The sequence below is a fragment of the Polypterus senegalus genome, chromosome 5, assembly GCF_016835505.1.
Source record: "Polypterus senegalus isolate Bchr_013 chromosome 5, ASM1683550v1, whole genome shotgun sequence".
NCBI classification, from domain to species: Eukaryota; Metazoa; Chordata; class Cladistia; order Polypteriformes; family Polypteridae; genus Polypterus; species Polypterus senegalus.
The window spans coordinates 160326702-160332701 of record NC_053158.1 but is presented as its reverse complement, the minus strand read 5'-3'; the positions used below and the strand labels follow the sequence as shown (position 1 = coordinate 160332701).

The following is a 6000-nucleotide window of genomic DNA, read 5'->3' as shown; positions in this document are numbered from 1 at the left end:
CCCAAAGGCTGGGGTCTGAGAGGAAATCCATCATCTCTGCCACACATGAAATTCAACTTCTGAATTGTTTAGTTTTTGTAAATGAAAGATACTGAAATTTAATGCTTTATAATTTTTATTCCATGCATAATCACAATACTGTTCATACATTATAAACAATAAAAAATTAGGTGTAAATAAGAAAAATTAAAAAACACATATGCATAAAAATATTTGTAATACCTTGTTAAAACCCCCAAAATGCAATATTTTTGGATGGATAAAGAGATATGGGCTTCAATTTTTAACTAATAAGATTTCAGTACTTAACAATATAAGACTGAAGAAAACATTGCATTTTCTGGAGACTGAACAAAACATTGCATTTTCTGGAGATTTAAATTCATGTGTGTGGTACGCCAAGACAGAAGAATGAGAACCCCTGTTCTAGAAGACCACCAGCAACAGGACTACATGTGGCTTGTATCTGAGATGATTTTTTTATATCTAACTGAGTAACAGAGAACATTTGGGAATTTACTGTTAAAGGAAAGTTAAACAGTTCCGAAAAGATTCCCCTCTGATCCAATGTCTAACTTACAGTACAGAATGGATGAGTAGTAATTTCCTCAAGCTAAACGAGGAAAAAATGGAAGTCTTAGTTATAGAAAGAAACTGAGGATTTTAAAAGTAAATTTGATCACTTGAAATTAAAAGTCAAAACAGAAATAAAGAATTTAGGAGTTATTATGGACTCTGACCTAAACTTCCAATCGCACATTAACCATATCAGCAGGACTTCATTTTTTCTTTGGACCTGTTATAACATTGCAAGATGCTGACAAATGAATGTACGCTTTTCTTTTTAGCTAATAGATTACTGTAACGCAATACTACCTAAGAATGACATCAATTGGTTGCAGTTAGTTCAGCATGCAGCAGCAAGAATCCTAACCAGCAAAAGAAAATCTGAGCACATCTCACCAATGTTAACATCATTTCATAGGTTACCTATGTCCTTTAGAATCAATTTTATAATCAATTTTATCAATTTTATAATACTGTTAAACGGTATAGTATTTAAAGCTCTGAATAATCTTGCTCCTTCTTACATTTTGGACTGCCTGACTCTTGTATTCCTATAGTTACAATCTATAAAAAAAAATATATATATATATATATAAACACCTGTTTGATTTTTATTTCAACAGTCTAGCATAAAGTAAGTGCTGAAGAGTTCTTTTACTGTTTATGCACCAAAGATCTGGATTGCCAGAGATACACTAGGCTAATACCGTGGAACAATTTAAAAAAAAACTCAAAAACCTATTTTTTTATTTGGATTTTTCATAGTTGCTTTTTAACTCTGGTTCGAATAGATTATATATGTACAGTACTTCAATGTCATTTACTTCTTAGATTTGCAATTATTACTAAACTCTACAATACTCTGTTTTCATTTCCAGGTTTTCTGCAGTAGTGCTTTGCACCACTGCCATCTGATCGAGATACTCTGCAGCTGTCTGTGATGTTGGAATGCTCGTGGATACTCGGACAAAGCATAAAAAGAGTAAGGAACTAGAGTTGTTTGGTAGGATGCCTAGTGCGGGGCAGGTGGTCTTTTGACCTTGAAGCCCCTGCAGATTTTGTTTTTTCTACAACATCTTGCTGGCTAGAGGTTTTGTTTTTCTGTCCTCCCTGGCTATCTGACCATAACATTCAACTTATTATTATAATCATTAGAAATCTAAAAATTAATTGAGCTATTTAGTTTATAATTAAGAATAACTAAGTATTATCTGTTATTTGTTTATCTATGTTATGTATGGCAGGGGTCCCGAACTTTTTACGTGGAGTATTCCTTTAAGGATTTGGGTAAAGACATCAACAAATATAATTCCAAATAGCCATCAGTATGATCAGGACTCTCAGACTCCAGTCCTGCAGGTTTTCATTCTAACCCTTTTCTTAATTAGTGATGTTTTTACTCCTAATTAACTTCTTTTGAATTAATTTTATTTGACTTGCTCTTGAAGTCTCAGATGCCTTAATTTTTTCTTTTTCCTTAATTAGTAACCAAACAATAATGAGATAAAAAATGAACCAATACATGACCAGCAATTTGTGTCCATCATACAATATCTGAAAATAAAGAAAGGTGAAGGTCTCAGGAATACTGATCTACTCAGGTCCACATTTTAACAGTGATCTTAGAAAAGAGAAAATCAGCCATTTCAGAAATGTATGCTATTGCACAATAAGAGCAACAACAAGCCATGGAATTAAGGAACTGATTTAATTAACGACAGGAATTGGCACCAAATAAAGTAACTGGTTGCAGTCTAATTGATTTAGTTGGTCTTCTGTTGGCTTATTCACTTCATATTTAATTTCTGTTTGGGGGCCATTTAAGGAAAGAAATTAAGCAATTCAGAGGAACGATGAAGAAATTCAGGGGAACAAATCTTAAAAAACAAATCAATTAATTCAAAAGAAGTAGCAGCAAAAACAGTGCACTAAGTAAGAAAGGGGTTAGAATGAAAACCTGCAGCCATTGTGGCCCTCCAGGACCGGAGTTGGTGACTCCGATGTAAGGGCTCATTCATTTATTCTTCTTTGCTATTTTAAGTATTTCATTCATTTTTCCATTTAAATACTCCTTTGTTTATAATTGGTTGTCTTTTTTTTTCCATGCAATCTTTTTCCTTAACATTGTTTGATGCAATCTGAGCTACATGTTTTATATAAAAAGGGGCTATAGAAATAATTGTTGCTGTTGATGTTTGACTACCCACCCTATTCACCCTAATATAAGTTGGGCTTTCTAGGTCGCCTGCAGCTTCGCATTATTGGCTACTATGTACTAAGCCAACACAGTAAACAGTTTTTCACTCTACACAACTGTGCTCCTTCATGCTTTATAATAGTTTTGTCCATTTCTCATTTAATTTTAATTTATTTAATTTTGTTTTATAGTTTCTGATCAATCAGTGATAATAAATTTGGTGAAATTCATTTTTAAATTTTAAATAATGTCAAGAAAATTCCACCAAGACAGTTTTGCCTATAACAAAATTATAAATCATCATAAGTTCAAATTTAGGGTAGTGCTAGCATGAAGTTTGCACATTCTTCCCCAGGTCTGTACGCTTTTTCTAAACATAAACTTGTTAGGTGAATTTATGGTCGCTAAACTAGCCATTATTAGTGAGTGTGAGTGCGTGGGTAGGTGTGTGTGTTCTGCAATAGATTAACAGTTTGGCACCAGAAAAATGCTATTTGTCTGTTTTAGTGGGATGCATCAGCACAGAACTATAAGATACTGATGAAGGCTCATCTGAATAAGATATCCAGGTTTATACTGAACATGATTTGTGAGAGTACTAAATTTTGCTACAGAAAAACAGTCCTAAAAATATATTGCTATCAAGAGATCATACATGATTGATACATCTTGTTGAACTCGCCCGTTTCTGAGTGTAAATTAAATTACCACATAAATGCATAGTGTTCTGTAAAAGTTTTTATATGAAATTAATATTGGACTACAAATTTACTGACATGAAAAGTTATTATCTGCTTATCTTGGGAGACATAATTTAATAGCCAACTTTAATGATATACCTACATATTATAATAATAATGTATTCATTGCAATGCATCCACATTAAGAATTGTTATTTTAATTATAATTGCTATTATTATATACTGTATGTGTGTTGCAGATGTTTCATTTAGAAGATAATCTTCAGTAACTGGTTATATGTGAGGTTCGCTTCACACACCTGCACTCAGTTCATTTAGATTCAGTTTCTGAATATTGTTCTTTCCACTGTCTAAAGCTCATATTTTTTTCATCTGGAATTCAGTCAAAGCTTTACAGGAGTTACAGACTTTCAGTATCAGCATTATGTCCAGACAAGTCATTAATTTTGGGGAGACCATTGATTTTTTTTATGTCAGTCTGTACTGAAAGAAACCATTGCCATTCTATTATTCAGTATTGTGCTGCAGATGACATCCTTGATTTTTTTTTCTTTTCCTCACGAAACTCAAGATATGCTTTTGTTCAGGAACTGCATCAAAAAATTGCTTCTGAGCAATCTGGTCATGGTATGTCAAACTTGATGAACTTTGCTCCAGTTGTGCATCAGCAGTTTCTTCCAGACACCTCCATGTTGAAAGATGTGAATGATAAACAAAATTAAAGGAGGAATTTTTGTACTCTCCAGTGCTGATTGCAGACTTTGTAAATAAATTCCACAGGCTTTAAAAGACATTTTCTATGGTATGGTAAACAGACAGTGTTCTTTTAGATAACAAACGTGAACAGATAGCAGACATGTAGTAAGACAGGAAGCCAGCTAAAGGAAGATCAATTACATAAAACTGAAGGAAGACAAATAGGTCTCAGAAGATTTAATCTGTTCTGGCATCAAGGATATCCGAGATGGAAGAATTCAATAAAAATGAAAAAGAAAAAAAAATACTTGAAAAGAGAAAAAGCGAAAGTTTCACTCACTGCTGTACATACACTCAAGACGTTTAGTTGTGGACTTTATTGTTTGCATTATAATTTTAAATGCCCACAGCATGAAAGGCTGAAAAGGGCAGCATGGTAGTGTAACAGTAAAGGCTGCATCTTCACAGCTCTGACTGTGTCATTTTTTTACATGTGTGCTTGTAGTTTCCTCCCACATCGACTTTGAGATGCAGGATGCAAGAATATGGTACAATAGCATTCTTTTTAGGGTTTGCTCCCATCTTATACCTCCTGAAGTCAGCATAGGTTCCAACTTCCCATGATTCAATACAAAAAAATAGTTCAATATACACGTGGATGGAATATTAATTCTACTCTGCTTTTTTTTTGTATCTGTATATCAACATGTATAATCAGTAGTAATCAAATGTTAATGACTCTATTAAACTCGTTGAGAAGGAGAGAGAGATTTTGAAGGTGCTGATTGCTTTATAGTTAGCTACTACAAAAAAATAAAAGCAAATTAAATGGGTGCCACATTAACATTGAGGTTGAAATAGTGATTTTAATGGTTTTCAATTAGAATTTCAAAAGCAGCTATTGAGATTTTGTTATTGAAACAAGCCATAATAGAACCAGAACAAAAGCCTTGCCTATTCAACAGAGATGGAGATGCAATAATACAAATAGGAAAAGAGAGGCAGCTATTTTCTGCATCTTTAAATTTAATATTCTGTTTTGCTCTATCCAAGTACTATATTAGCAACAATCTTTAAGCACCTTGTTGAGGGCAAGATCAGTTCACTTCCTGACGCATCTCATTTAGCTGGAAAATGTAATTTTTCCACTGAAAGATGCCTTAGTCTGGTAGATGCTCTGCTAATTTAACAAGTTATTGCAGAACTAATTTTAGTGGTGCAGGACAGAACATGAACAGAGTAGTCATTGAAAAGAACAAAAACTCCATGATGTCACAGAGACTGTGTATTTAACATAACAATCTCAAACAACGTTAATCCAATTTAGGCTCGCAGGCGGATGACTCCTTTTCCCAATGTCATACACAACCACAGCTAATTTAAAATCACCAGTCAAACTAACTTGCATGTCTGTAGGATGTACCCAGAGGAAAATCCAGGCAGGTATGGTGTTGGCAGCCATGAAGTCACCGTTGTCTGTATATTCAGTAAGCTTTAAACTCATATAACCTGCTTATGAGATATTATTCTTTTGAGTACCATTTCTACTTATTATTATTATTATTATTATTACTAGGGGGTTACCCCCTGCTTGCTTTGTTTACTAACCTCCCTCCCAGCCTGCGCTACACATCAGCCACTTTGCATCTCTGCCACTTGTGATGTGAAGAGGGGAGCTGAATGCACCCCAAGTAGACACAGTTGCTCCTCCGAAACCCCCTCTTAAATGGTGATACAATGGGAAACAAATACAGTTTTTTTACCTCCTCTTTGCTCCACCAGCTGCTGGCTTGCTGCTGCTGCCATGCCACGTGATCTGCATCTTGCACAGCTCTTTGA

General features: G+C 34.2%; 1 long non-coding RNA gene across 1 annotated transcript in view; it reads left to right on the top strand.

The window, feature by feature from the left end:
* Window positions 1–1378: 1378 nt before the first annotated feature.
* The window catches only part of LOC120530018, a 43521-nt gene continuing 38899 nt past the window's right edge, over window positions 1379–6000 (top strand). Inside the window, exon 1 of the long non-coding RNA XR_005633873.1 lies at window positions 1379–1549. This is a non-coding gene — a long non-coding RNA (uncharacterized LOC120530018). The remainder of the gene's footprint in view (window positions 1550–6000) is intronic.